Source organism: Lygodium microphyllum, chromosome 30 (genome assembly GCF_053477565.2).
Source record: "Lygodium microphyllum isolate KBCC chromosome 30, Lygodium_microphyllum_v1.1.10, whole genome shotgun sequence".
In the NCBI taxonomy this organism is placed as follows: domain Eukaryota; kingdom Viridiplantae; phylum Streptophyta; class Polypodiopsida; order Schizaeales; family Lygodiaceae; genus Lygodium; species Lygodium microphyllum.
The window spans coordinates 12,155,007-12,169,159 of record NC_141164.1 but is presented as its reverse complement, the minus strand read 5'-3'; the positions used below and the strand labels follow the sequence as shown (position 1 = coordinate 12,169,159).

The 14,153-nt window shown below is 40.5% G+C and overlaps 1 protein-coding gene across 1 annotated transcript in view; it reads right to left on the bottom strand.

Annotated features, from left to right (window-relative positions):
• Positions 1 to 14,153, bottom strand: part of LOC148009557 (alpha,alpha-trehalose-phosphate synthase [UDP-forming] 1-like) — a 199,563-nt gene that overhangs the window by 91,438 nt on the left and 93,972 nt on the right. The gene's annotated exons all lie outside the window — the stretch shown is intronic.

Below are 14,153 nucleotides of genomic sequence, written 5' to 3'. Positions count from 1 at the left end.
ATCAGAGTGCCTACATGACAACAATCACACATGGAAATTGATATTTGATACCTTTAATCTTTTTCAGAACCTTCAATTTGTAGCAAACCGTTAGTTGCTGATATTACCATCTATGACTTGAAACAGGAATTATTGAGCCAGGATTATAGAGATTGACCAGGTATTCCACAAGTTATTGCATGAGTTAGGATAGATTACTAGGTGAGAAGGCATTTCAACAATGATGTTCGATCTATGATGAACAAGATGAGCAAGTAATACAACGGTTTGTTTGATGAACTCTGGATGGATTATTTATGGATCATTTGGATAGGTGGATTTTTTAAGGAACATTTTCACAGGAATGAGAACACCATGTTAATTATGGGACTTGACATAAGAAAACCATATCAATGATTGGTTGAGGTATTTCAACAAAAGCGTTTGACCTAAGATGGACAATTTACCATTTCAATGACCAAGATGGGCAAGTAATACAGCAGCTTGTTTGATGAACTCTGGATCGATTGCTTATGGATGATTTGGATAATTGGGATTTTTGAAAGAACATTTTCCTAGGAATCAGAGCACCATGTTAATTATGGGACTTGACATAAGAAAACCATATCAAAGATTGGTTCTGGTATGACCAATGATTGATTCAGAGCTCCAAATAAACCATACTTCTCTTTAATAAGTATGGCATTGATCCCAAATTGCCTAGAATCCAGGTCTTTGATGATTGATTCTGAGCTCCAAATAAACCATACTTCTCTTTAATAAGTATGGCATTGATCCCAATTTGCCTAGAATCCAGGCTTTGATGATTGTCCTTGAATACAACATATCCATTACTTGGTCCTCAATGTCTTGAGCTATGAGACTGTTATGATGCTGACAGAATAACATATAATAACAATTATATGATGCAATTTGAGATTTGATAAATTATAAATTTCCTTCAGAACCTTGCATTTCTGGCCAATGGCTAGTCCCTGATGATACCACCCATGACTTAGAACAGAAATTATTAAACCAAGATTATGAAGCTTGAACCAGTACTCCACAACTCACTCCACACTGGGTGTGAAGGCATTTCAAGAACAAGTATTGCCTACAAAACAATGGTTTACTGTTTTGATGTACAAGATGAGCAAGCAATCTCAGGGTTCATTTGATGAACTACGATGGATTACTAATGGTTCACTGCTATAGGTGGGATATTTTAAGACCATTTTCTGAGGAACAAGAGCACAATGGTAGGAACTATTTTCCTCAGATGGTTTAGGCCAAATGAGGAGAGAAGCCATAGTGGGGTGTGCTTTTTTTCCCTGAAAGACGAGCGGGGATCAGGGGAGCAACACAACTGGGGGATATCATCCTGTACTGTGAAAAACTGGCTATGGAAACCCCAAGTATGCAGGCACAGCTGCCAAAGCTCTTGTTGATGCCACAAGTCTCCCTGAAACTGCTCCCAACAGCCTTGAAGGCAATGGATGATGGAAAACCAGATGTACACTAGACTGTCGTAAACAGAAAGGCCCCCTCCATTCACTGACACAGCAGCCAAGTGCCAGTAACTGGCACGAAAAAGATAGCCAACAAGAGTGTCTAACAATCAGCAATTGTGGAGATGCAGATGATGAGCGACAATGGCAGAGACTGATGTAGAGGGCTGCAAACTGAAACCTAGCAGTAGAAAACCTCCCAGAAGTAGGGCCACAGCAAGGAAGAACCTCCAAATGCAAGCATGAATATAATTGGATCAGTAAAAATTCAAAGCTTATCCAGGGCAGTCACTGGTCACCAAGCAAATGCAAGATCCGAAGTGTCAAGACAAGTAAAAGAAAACTAGATAAGCCTTGGAAAAGTCATAAACATCCCTAACGAAGGGAAAGAAGCTGAAACCGCAGGATAACCAGCAGGCTGAGGCTGGAAAACAGGTCATCCAGGTTGCCCACACCAAGCAACAGACCGAGAGATGAAAACACAAGTTGGAACATCTCCACAACAGTAAATCACAGGTTATAGCAGCTCCAAGCATAGTACCGAGGAGTTTCAAAAACGGGAAAAACTGGAGTTTCAGAGTGTCAACCAAATTTTGGAAACTGGGAAACCGTGTTTTAGATTGTACACTAAAATAGATACAGTATTATGTGGCCATGTAAATATATCAATGCCTATGATAACATGTACCCAAATTCATACAAAACTTTGAGTCTTCATGTCATATGATTGAAATCATGATTCATTACACATGTCACAACTCATGAGTGAAAATTGAGGAGTCAAGACTCAATGATTGAAACTTAAGACGGCTTAACACAATTAAGACTCAATTTTCAAAACTTAAGGCAACAAAATGAAATATAATTTATGACTCATGAATCATCTATGATCTAAAGAGCAGTGAAGACTGACATCAAGAACAGTGGAACAAGAATCAAGATGCATAATAAGAGAAATCAAGATACAATGATACATGTAACAATATCATGTAAATAATGTATCAAAACTCCAAAGTTAGGTGAGCACTGAGCACTATGTAGTATGTACTAGTCTGTAGACTCTAGTAATTACTGAGTAATAAGAATCAACACCAATGAACAACTGGCAACTGTAGTCAAGACTCTGCAATGCTAAACTGACTCCTATATATCATGAGTCATAACTCATCCGAATTGAGGATCTGTGCACCATCTCCGACTCCGAGGACCCTGATTGAGAAGTTGATGAAGCAGTCTCAGCCTCAGCCTCAGTCTCAGACTCTAGCTCTGACTTTTCCTATAATGCACGACCACGTGTGGCCCTCGCTCTAACCCTCGTCTGTGCACGAGTCTCATGCACCAGTGCTAGAGATTGCAATGGCAAAACACTAAACACTCAATTGGAGATTTGTAAGCTTGTTTCTCTTTATGGAGTGCAAAAGGGCCCACGTGATTCAGTTCCTCTCAACGGACCCTGAATTACAATCTTGCAAGAGCACCTGAATGGCAATGTGTTTCTATTCAAATTTAAGAGATTGAGGTTAAGTAATTGGCAATTGCTAATATGCAAACCGCAAAATCAACATTTGAGTGGGCAATAGATTATAGAATATGTTACCTACCTTGCATAATGCATTAGATAATCAAGATTCAAAATATAAAAGTCACCAGTCACACACCAAAGTAGAAGCACAATTGCCATATTTCTCCCACCAAGAGACAGCCTGAAGCTGTGTCTCTTGAATCTTAGTTGTGGGTCTGCCAAAATGAAGAGAATAATTGTGGAATGCCAGTAAATCATCCTCTACTCTCCTCATCATATCTATATCATCCCCTGTGAGGCGCCTCATGTACTCCGTGAAGCCCTCCTCTAACTCCTCGCTAGTGTATTGCTCCTTGTTACGCCAAAGGAGATGCAAGATATATGGGACAGCATGGATTGGTTTATGGAACCAATCCCATCGTGCATTCCACACTACACAAATCTTATCAATCCTTCAGAGCGAAGGATGACAGATCATATACAAATTAAGTTTAAAACTTAGAAGTTAGAATAATAAGTTAATATTAAACACCAAATATGCATGTTTAGGTTACTACATGAGAGTGGATCATAAATGCTCTCAAACTTAGAACAGTCCTAAAACCTAAATTTGTTTATCCAAGATGGTCTTGGGTAGTAGGAAACTCAATAAGATCATCGATACTTAATAGAATCTTTCAAGAGTGTATCTAGCTATGGTAGAACCAAAACCCTACATGTTCTAAGCTTGGGCCTTCCTCTCCTCTCAGTTCATGGCCTTCCTTGTCTTGGCACCAGCATTGTCTTCACCGAGCCGGACATCTTTGTTGAGGATTCTTCTACATGAACCACTTTTGTGATGGGTTGGCCGGAGAGTAGGCTATCTATGCTCCATTTTCCTTCCTTTGTGTAGGGCCCTCCAAGGTATTTGTTTGTTGCTACTTCTATTCCCAATTATACACCATTTATCCCACAGGTTTCCTCCCATTTTCCCACCATCTCTTCTGATGGTTCCCTTGTACCTTCCATTCCTTTCAAAGGGGGATGATATTGGCAATGCAACCATGGATTTCCTGGCCCTTTATGTTTTAGAGAGGGCTTTCCAAGATCATGAGTTGCTTCAGGGTTTCTAGTCTACTTTAGGTCTTTGTTTTATCCAGCTTTCTTCATCATCTAGCCACCATTCCATACCTCTTGGCCCTTGGTTCCTATTGTTTATATACAACTTATGGTTCCTTCAATTGTTTCTTGCTATCATCTCATAGTTAGGTTCGGGACTTGGCTTACCCATCCCCGATTAGAGTTTTTAAGCTTGACATATTTGAGGCCTCTTCGTTTCCTTTGCCCTTTGGTGGCCTTCTGTATTTTGTTTGAAGAATGATTGGGTTGAAAAGTTATCTTTCTTCATGGTATACTTGAAGTAACTGCTCAAGCATCTCCTTACTTCTCTCACTAGTCAATGTCTCTTTTGAGTTGGAAATTTTCTCCTTGCCTTTTCTTATTGAGGACTGGTAAGATCACCCTTGCTAAAAGTTGTAATTATCCTCACATTTAGGAGAGTCAAATGTATATGTTGCATTATGTAATCAAGCTCACATTTTATTGCTTTTTTGAAAGCCCTACCAAGGAATATTTCATTTGCCACGTCCTCACAATTTGGGAGCACGTGGAATAAGATGGGTAGACTTTTCATCTTGATACTTATGAGAATTATACATTTTCCTAAGAGAGAACATGGATTTTTCCCATAGAGATTGAGGATCCCATTGGTTGATATAAACTCAAGTTGATCTATTTTAGTCCATGATTCATACATCAAAATATTAAACGTCCACACCCTCATCGATAAAAGTTGTGAGAGTACACAATAGAAAGAGAAAAGTGAACACAAAGAGAAGGAGATAAAAGAGAACAGAGAGAATGAACAATGTGACTACAATGGCTAAAGAAGTAAGGCTACAATAGTCAGCCCAGCACAGCTCTAAATGCCAATGTGGGCGACTGACAGTTTCAAGGGGATGGGAAAATGAGGAGGGCTAGCTAATCACAAAGGATCAATGATGGCTAATGGATAATGAAAGTGGGAGGGCATGCCACCTATATATAGGCAAAAAGAAGGAAAATCCTAAATGTGGCCAAACCCCCTAAAAAATAGCCAAAAGTGCACAAAAAGAAATTCACTAATGTGCACTGCATCTAAAGTGTCTAAAATACATAAAATAATAGACAAATATAATGTTAGAGCTCCTAATATCATCATGTGACTTAGATTGAGGCTCACAAGCAAGAGATGACCACACAAGTCACACGATTGGTAACACCCCCTCTCATATCTTGAATGTGGTGAAAGGCCAAAGGACATGTGGATCCGAGGATGGCAAGAAGAGTAGCAATGTCGATATAGTCCATCAATGAAGAAAGCCATCCAAAGAAAATCCGGGCATAGCGTTCATGCAATTTGTAATATTTTTTGCTCAATAAGAAGACACGTAGCTTGGCAAGAGTGTAGACGCTAGCTTTCATTCACTTTCATCATGATCATTGTAATCTAATATATATACATAAACTAGGACAGATCGGAGCCAAATAAGAGGGACAAGCACCCAACCTAAGTGCAAGCACAAACTCTAAACCCCATGTGTAAGAACCAAAAAGTGAATGGATAACCTCATTCTTGTGGTGTGCAAACTTGAGAGCATGCTTCTTCTTCTTGCTTTTATTCTATCTACTTGTGCTACCATCTTGAGAGTAAGGAAGAGTGAGTGTGAGAGTGAGGGAGAGAGTGGGGAACTTTTTGAGAGGTAAAGCTCCTTCCTTGCACATGCTATTCTCTTCTTGGGTGTGGGGTGGATTGGAGGAGAGATTGGGTTGTCTTTCTTCTTTTTCGCAATGTCTCTTGCAAATGAAGTGCTTACATATTGGATCAAGAGCTATAGAGTAAAGATTGTTAATCAAGTAATATCTCATCATGGAGCCACTATCGAGCCTTCACTTCATGGCATTGAGAAGAAGGTAAGGAGGTGAGTTTACTACACCCTTATCGATTCGTTTATCCTTACTTTTGTAGGGTTTGGAAGAAGAATGGGTAGACCAATGAGTCAAAGAATGTATAGGCTATGTGAGAGGTAGATGTTACCAAATCAAATGAAGTACTTCAAACAATAAGTGTTTCATCAAGTCCAATGGTTGAGCTTGTGAAAGCTCTAACAATAGACCTAGCTACCAATAAGGAAAGCCAGATGCTTTATCTTGAAGATCCTGTTTGGCACCAAGAGAAGACAATGAAGACCGTGACTAATAGAATTTAGTAACCTTAAAACCTCAGTAACTAAAAATACAGTAAAGCCCCAAAAGACTTTGGATTCTTATTAAAGGTTAAGAAAAAAATTACAAAATATTCATTTACCAAGGACATAAGGAGGCAATTACATCAAGGCCAAGAACAAACTCAAAGGTATTTTCTGGACATCGATGGACTACTCTATTACGAAGGATTCCTCTACATTCCTCTCAATTCTTTGCAAGTGGATATACTCAAGAAGAGGCATGATCTTCCCTTAGTAGGGCATTTTGAAATTAACAAGATAATCGAGATGGTCCCGAGGGATTTTTGGTGGCCACAAATATGAAAATCAGTCAAAGACTTTGTGCATTCTTATAACATGTGCAATTAGGCTAGAGTCCCTCATCTTGATCTCATGGCCTTCTTCTCAACCATTACCTATTCTAAGTAAGCCATGATCATCCTTATCCATGGACTTCATTATTGAACTACCTTCTTCCAAAGGGTATGATTCTATCTTGGTGATGGTGGATCAATTCACAAAAATGACACTTTATCCCAACCACCAAGAGTATCAATGGAAAAGGGATAGCAAGGCTCTTCCTAGAATGAGTACATTGGCACCACAGGTTACCAAATGATATTGTCTATGACTGCTGCTCCCTATTTATATCTTAGTTTTGGAGAAGCCTCTTTAAAATTTTGGGAGTACAAGTGAACCTTTCTTCGACTAATCACCCCCACAAAGTGATGGAAAAATAGAAAGAGTGAATCAAGTCTTGGATCAATACCTTAGATTCACAACAATCAACTATTATCAAGAAAATTGGGTGGATCTATTACCCCTTGCTGAGTTTGCATACAAAAATTCCTCCCATTCCTCCACTCAATTCATACTATTCCTTTTTAATTATAGTCAACACCCAAGGATAGAGAATCATCTAGGATCGTGGGAGAAGAATCCAACTGCTACAGATTTAGCTCAACATCTCTTTGATATTTATAAAGAGTTGAAAGCATAGATCAAACAAGCTCAAGAGAAATATAAGATAAATGTAATAGCCATCATATAAAATTGGAGATCAAGTTTGGCTTCTTGGATGTAATCTATGTTATTCTTGCCTCTTCTTGAAACTAGATCATCAATAACTTGGGCCCTTCAAGATTCTTGGCCAAGTAAATCTAGTCACCTATAGTCTCTAGCTTCCACAATCCAAGAAAATCCATCCTATAGTCCATGTTTTAGTTGAAGCCATGTCATACATCCAGTATCCTAGGAAGAATACCAAAGCCATCGCCTCCAATCCTAATTGAAGATCGCCAAGAATATCAAATAGACAATCCTAATTGAAGATCACAAAGAATATGAAATAGACAAAATCTTGGATTCAAGAATTTTAGCAAATTAAAGTATCTTGTCCATTGAAAGGACTATGATGCAAGTGAATAAACATGAGAACTAGCTTCACATCTTCAAAGAGCTCCATGTTAAGGTTTCACAAATTTCATCTTCAACACCCAACCAAGCCAAGGCTTGTTCAAAAGCACATCACCGCCCCTTGTGGAACTCAGTGCTAGAAGGGGGATAATGTAATGAATACTCAAGCAAGGATAACCCTTGGTTTGTATGCAAGTTGGGATAGCTCATTGTTCCAATCAATGATGTTAACATGCCATGTGTGCATGTTATGCCATGCTTCCAATAGTATGTGTTCGTTTTAACCTTCCTAGGCTATAGTATAATAGGAGTCATGGATTGGAGGCCCTTTAGTCTTGCCAATATCAATTGTAAGGCTCTTTTAACGATGTAATTTTTCTTCCAGTTATTGTCTTATTCTAGTCTTATCTTGTATCAAGTCTTGTATTGTAATCAAGTCATTCTCTTGTGAGCATTTTCTTGTCATTAAGTTCGTTAATACCAAATAATTACATGTAAAAAGTTAAACAAGAACTTACCTGTCTTGGGGCAAAAAGCTGTTGCGAAGTAAAGACTCGCCAATTCTATCCATATACTCATATAGAAGGCCCAAAGTACTCCCCTCCATATCAGTGATGCACAATACAGTGTAAATAGGAGTGAGACTTTTCACCAATGCCTCTGCCTCAATCCACCAACTCTCATTTAAAATATTGCGCCTAAAAGCAAGAGCCTTTTGAGACTCTCTGTCATTCCATGTGAGCCATTCCTAGCATGCAATGGTCCATATCAAATTTGGACGTACCTGTATCAACATCTTTAATACAATAAATATATAAGTAAATCTAGTGGTAGAGAGCTTCAATAGCTCAAGTGTGCTATTCGCTCAAAACATACTTGTGACGGATTGCCTCTTCTTCAGAAATCTTACCATGCTTGTTGCCGTCTTGAAAATGTCATCCACCCAAGATATTTGCCCAACATCTTCAATAAGCAAGTCAAGGTAATGGGATACACATGGAGTCCATATTATGCTAGAAAACTCCTCAAGCATACATCCTATAGACACATAATTGCTTCTATTATCTGTCACCACTTGCACCATATTTTGGACTCCTATGTCCATGATGACTTGTCACATGTGCTCCCAAATGAAAGCTCCTGTGATGGTAAGACCTAAGACAAAGACATCAATGGCCTTAATGAACACAATGCCTTTACATGAAGACACTAAAACATTATAAATATTCCTTCGGTGCATATCTGACCATCCATCGCATAATATTATGCATCCATATTTGACCCATGTCTCCTTCAAGGGCTCCAATTTAGCCTCTATTAATGCTTTCTCCTTTTTCGAAGCTGTTGTGTGCGTAATGCATCCACGCATAGGCCTTTCCACTCACACCCTATGCAGCTCACTGACTTGATTGTCTTCTTTCATTGATGTGTAGTGGCCACATTGAAAGGGATAGCATACCAAAAAAATAAGCGTATGAGTTTCCTAGTTGCCTCCACAATTGCCTACCTCTGAAGTCCTGCATAGACACTTACACCATACAAGGAGCCCTTTTGCCCACCACCACTAGAAGATGGCAACGGCATCCTTTTTACACTTGGACCCAATACGGATATGGACAAACTTCTTTTTGATGGGCCACTAGAACCTCCAATTTACTTCTATCAGCATATTTGCACAAGGCCCGATGTCTTTGTTGATAACACAAGCCAAGTGGTCTTTCACATGCATTACGTTCCCTGATTTCTCCAATCCACAATAGTTACACCGCCACTTCCTTGATCCGTCGGAGCCCTCGTACCCCTTGATTGGAGTGGCATACTTCAAATATGGATCCGGCGCCATGATATGATGATTAGCCCTTAGGTAATGGATTATGGGAAGAAGAAAAAGAAGAGGAGGAGAAGGAGGAGGAGACGGCAGCAGTGGCAGCGGGACGCGGGAGCTAGAATGTGCCGCGGGAGCTGGAGTGTACGCACTACCGTCTACGAAGTCCAAATTGGGATTGCAATTCAAACGCAATCAGCATGCTAGATATCCTAGCCCAAAATAAACCGCAGGATCCATAAAAAGGCAGTCTGCCGTTTCCGGACCGGTCCAAAATAGCCGGTCTGTTTTTGCAAACCCAAAACGGCGTTCCGAGGTACACTGGCTCCAAAGTAGTAGAAATCACCTCGCCCAACTTGTAGATAAGTCACCCAGCAAAAAGCAAGCCTAGGAGCAACAAAATGCAATGACTGCAAAGTTGTATTAGTCAAAATCAACAAAGCAAAGCATCAAAACCAACAACACTAGTTGTCTAACACAATGTCAAAATGAGCAACAGAAGCAAAAGAATCACAATTGTTGAACACTAGAAGAATAAAGAGTGTAAGAAAAGCACGCTGCCTCAAACAATGAAAGAACGGGCAATGGAATCCATAACATGTTACACAATACATGAGACGTGTCATGCACATCACACAAGTGAATGGCACGTGTGGTGACCAGCAATGGGAGGCCTTAAGTCTCCCTCTCTCCAAGTGGATGTGATCCGATACAACAAGAGTGGAGGAGGAAGTGGAGTATATATAGACTCTAGGACAAGACCCAACACAAATGAACTAAACCTAAATGGGCTGCCCAACTGCCAACAAAGACGTCCATACAAAGCCTAACAAAAAGCCTAGCACCCATGAGATGTACTCCTAACAAAGAGACAGCTCAACCCTTACCAAATGGTCCCACCCCAGAAAGACCGAGACATTGGGCCAAGGATGCTACAATGAACTGCCCAAGGACCTACGATGCCTACAGTTGTATATTTTCATCCACACCATGCACAATGCAAATGCAACAAATAGTAATACAATAGGGGCATGCTCATGTGAAGATATGCTAGGGTTTGCACTAAAGAAACACAATATGTACAATCAAGACTGAAACACAAAGACTTACACAAATACAAGCAAAACTCAAATCCTAAACGCAAAACGCAAAACACAAAATGCAAAAACTCAAAACTCAAACACAAAGACAAACACAAAGAGAAGAAACTCAGAAGTGAATGAATGCTGTAAATGAATGTAAGAGTGTACAGAATGCCCAAGGGCAAGGCAATGCAGTGTCAAAGAGTGACGTCCACCACAGACGGATCCCAAGTGCTATGACCACCAATCAGAGTGCCAAGTGCAGAAAACACCAAACACTAATCACCAGAGTGTCAAAAAACAAAGGCAACTACAAAGAATGATACCTGATGATGAGGACAGCAGCAGAAAAATGCAGTAGTAGAAAGGCCAAATGCAAGGGCCAAAAGGTCACCTAATGCTATGGAAGAGAACTACCAACTGTCGCCTAGCTAGAGAAGTGTCCAAACGCAAGCTAGAGGAGGCAGATTGTGTACTAGCGATGGCAAAAGAGTACAAACGCAGTACGGAAGAGGGCAACAGTAATGGGTGACAACCAGGGAGGAAAATTCCAGGCACTGCAAGGACTAATGGAGAAGTGGCAGCAGTCACAAAAGGTAGACCGCTACGTGGGTCAAGGCTAATGGCTGAAATCTGCACTGAAAGAATAAGGCCGAATAGTGAGCAGCCTGTCTATTTGAAACTATCTCAAACTGTGCACCAATTTTTCGCTTTTTATTAATTATGTTTTGGGACTGTCAAAAATGCGAATCATCTGTAAAGCGTGTTTTGGCTCAACAGCTCATGCAACAAGGTCCCACTTGGAGAGTCACCTCATGGGGAAATGTTCACTTGCCCAAGCATCCTTTTGCAATGATGAAACGATGAAATAATGTAATGAAAGGAACTGCATAAGCAAATACAACAAGGGAGGGGCCAATCTCTTGATTTTATGTTAGGATTCAACAGCATGCATACACTCACAATGAACAAGTGAAGATCAAGAGAGGAGAGTTGTTGGAAAGTCACATCCACTGTGTGAGAATCATAATGAAAATACAATCCAACGGTACTAAAGTACTATACCTACTAACAAGTGTTGACATAGGGAAAAAATCCTTCTCCAACTAGAAGGTAAAAAATCTCCTTGGATAAGGGCACATTCATACAAGAGCTGCAAAGAAACATAATAACTAAAATAAACCCCCTTGAGTGAATGATGTAAATGTATACAAGGAATCCACAGATCAATCCCCAAATGGTAGCAATCCCCAAATGGTAGCAATCCCCAAATGGTAGTAAGCCATGACTCACATGTGCCATTTTTGTGTATAGAATCCAACTTTGACTCCATGGCTATCATAATATGGTTATCTTTTAAAGCATACTGCAAAGAAACAAGTTCCTCTATGCATGCAATAACTACAAGTGCCTATGCAACCAAGTTACTCTACGCATGGCAAGTGGCTACTCTAGTTCTACCGGAAAGTGGAATGAGCTATTTACTATCTCATAAAGTATCCAACAATCATCTAGGGACTGTTTTAGCCTCCCAAATAGCAGCCCTCTCATCAACCACTTCATCTTCAACAATGTCCCGATCAATGGGCTAAAAATCAAGCTACTATTCAACATGTGTTTGCCGTTGATTCTACCAATGTACAGCCTCAATAGATTGCTGAAATTAACCAAAGTCGGATGCACTTTGCTAAAACAATGGCAATAAAGTATCAAACATATCCATCGGCCCCACATTGGGTTGATTTTTGCAATCCATTAAGGGTTGCCAGCATGTCCAATAAATACCACATCTCTACTCACAAAAATCTATTTGTAGAGGGTTGGTACAAGCTGTCCCTTAATTTTCGACATTATAGCCAATAAAAATGCATTTGATCGCCTTGTCTTGCAATGTAAGTCTTCATGGTTGTTACACCAAAGCATATCCCAAACAACCAAAGACACAAATGTGCAACACCACTAGCTTCCAGCTATTCCAAGTTCATAAGGCGTACATTCAAACAATGCTTTAGTCGGGCTGCGATTCCATACATATACTACACACACAATAAAATCAAGCCAAAACATTGGGGGTAGCTTATTGTGTGAAAGCATACAACACACCATCTTCACCAGAGTCTGATTCTTTCTTTCAGCCACACCATTTTCTTGAGGAGTCTAAGGTGTAATACACTAATGTTCGAGGCCCCTTTCAACCAAAAAAGAGACAAACAAGGCAACACCAAATAAACAAGCTGTCAGGATGCGTGGCATGGCGGATCTAACCAGACCAGTCTAATGTAACAGGCATAGACTGTTGAGGGCTGCTTGTCACAAGTGCAGGCTGTTGGGCTGAAACAAGCACAACCTGGGCAGTTGTCGACACATCTGAACACATGCAGGCTGTCCACTGAAATAGCCACAAACTGTGGGATGGGTGACACTGGACAGAATTGAGCAGACATCAATGAACAAGTGCGACAGGTCATGCTGGCTGTTGGGAACAGATTTGAACAGGCTGCAGGTCACAATGTATATATCAGGCAGATGTCGCAAAGGCCGAAGCAGTCACAAACAAGCTGCCAAGCAACTGCTGGAGACAGAGGATTTCTGAATGGGCAGCAAGTAGGCTGGACAGGGTGGGAAGCTTCATGGGCAAGTTGCACAGCTAGATTTCCAACATAGATGGACCACAAACAACAATAGCCAACTTCGAGACTCGATGGCAGCTAAGCCAATGGCAGCTCACGAGCTGGGTGGCAGCCCAAAAGAGCTATGGCTCTAAGACCACTATTAGGATAGAATTCAATAGCACGCACATACTCACACACACTCAAAGAGAACAAGTGAACAAGACAAGAGAGTTGCTGGAATGTTGTGTCCACTATGCGAGAATGATAATGCAAGTACACTCCCTAAGGTACTAAAGTACTACACCCACTAGCGTGTTCACATGCCTTCTCTAGCTAGTAGGTAAAAAGGGCTTGTGGATAAGAGAGTATTCACACCATAGCTATGGAGGAACATGATAAGTGTAACCTCTAATGGCTGAGATTATGCAAGAAGTAAAGGAGCTAGCTAGGAAGAAGCACTTGCAAATCCAACATGGAAATTAGCTTTGCAAGCTGAGTATGATAGCATTACGAAGAATGGCACTTAGGAGTTGGTGGATCAACTAGCCAAGAGAGTTTATTAGCATCAAGTGGGTCTAAAAGGTAAAATACAAGACCCAAAGCCAAATTAGAACATGGATTTTCGCAGGTTGAAGGTGCTAACCTAAGGGTGGGGCCACATCATGCACATCCTTCAATATATCTTTGCCAAGGGAAGCAATGATGAGGTGGAGCACTTGCATGCCCTGGTTGAATAAGGAGCCCCAATAAGGGTGGCTGGATGAGCCTATGATGTAAAGTCGATGGCAAGTAGCGAGTAGGATCAATCAACCATAACTTCAAATGTCTTGAAAGGTGCTAACTGAGGGGGCTATCCATATGCCACATTACCAACAGGTGGCCACTTGGTGGAAGAAACCAGGAGGAATGGGGAAGCAAGGTGTGC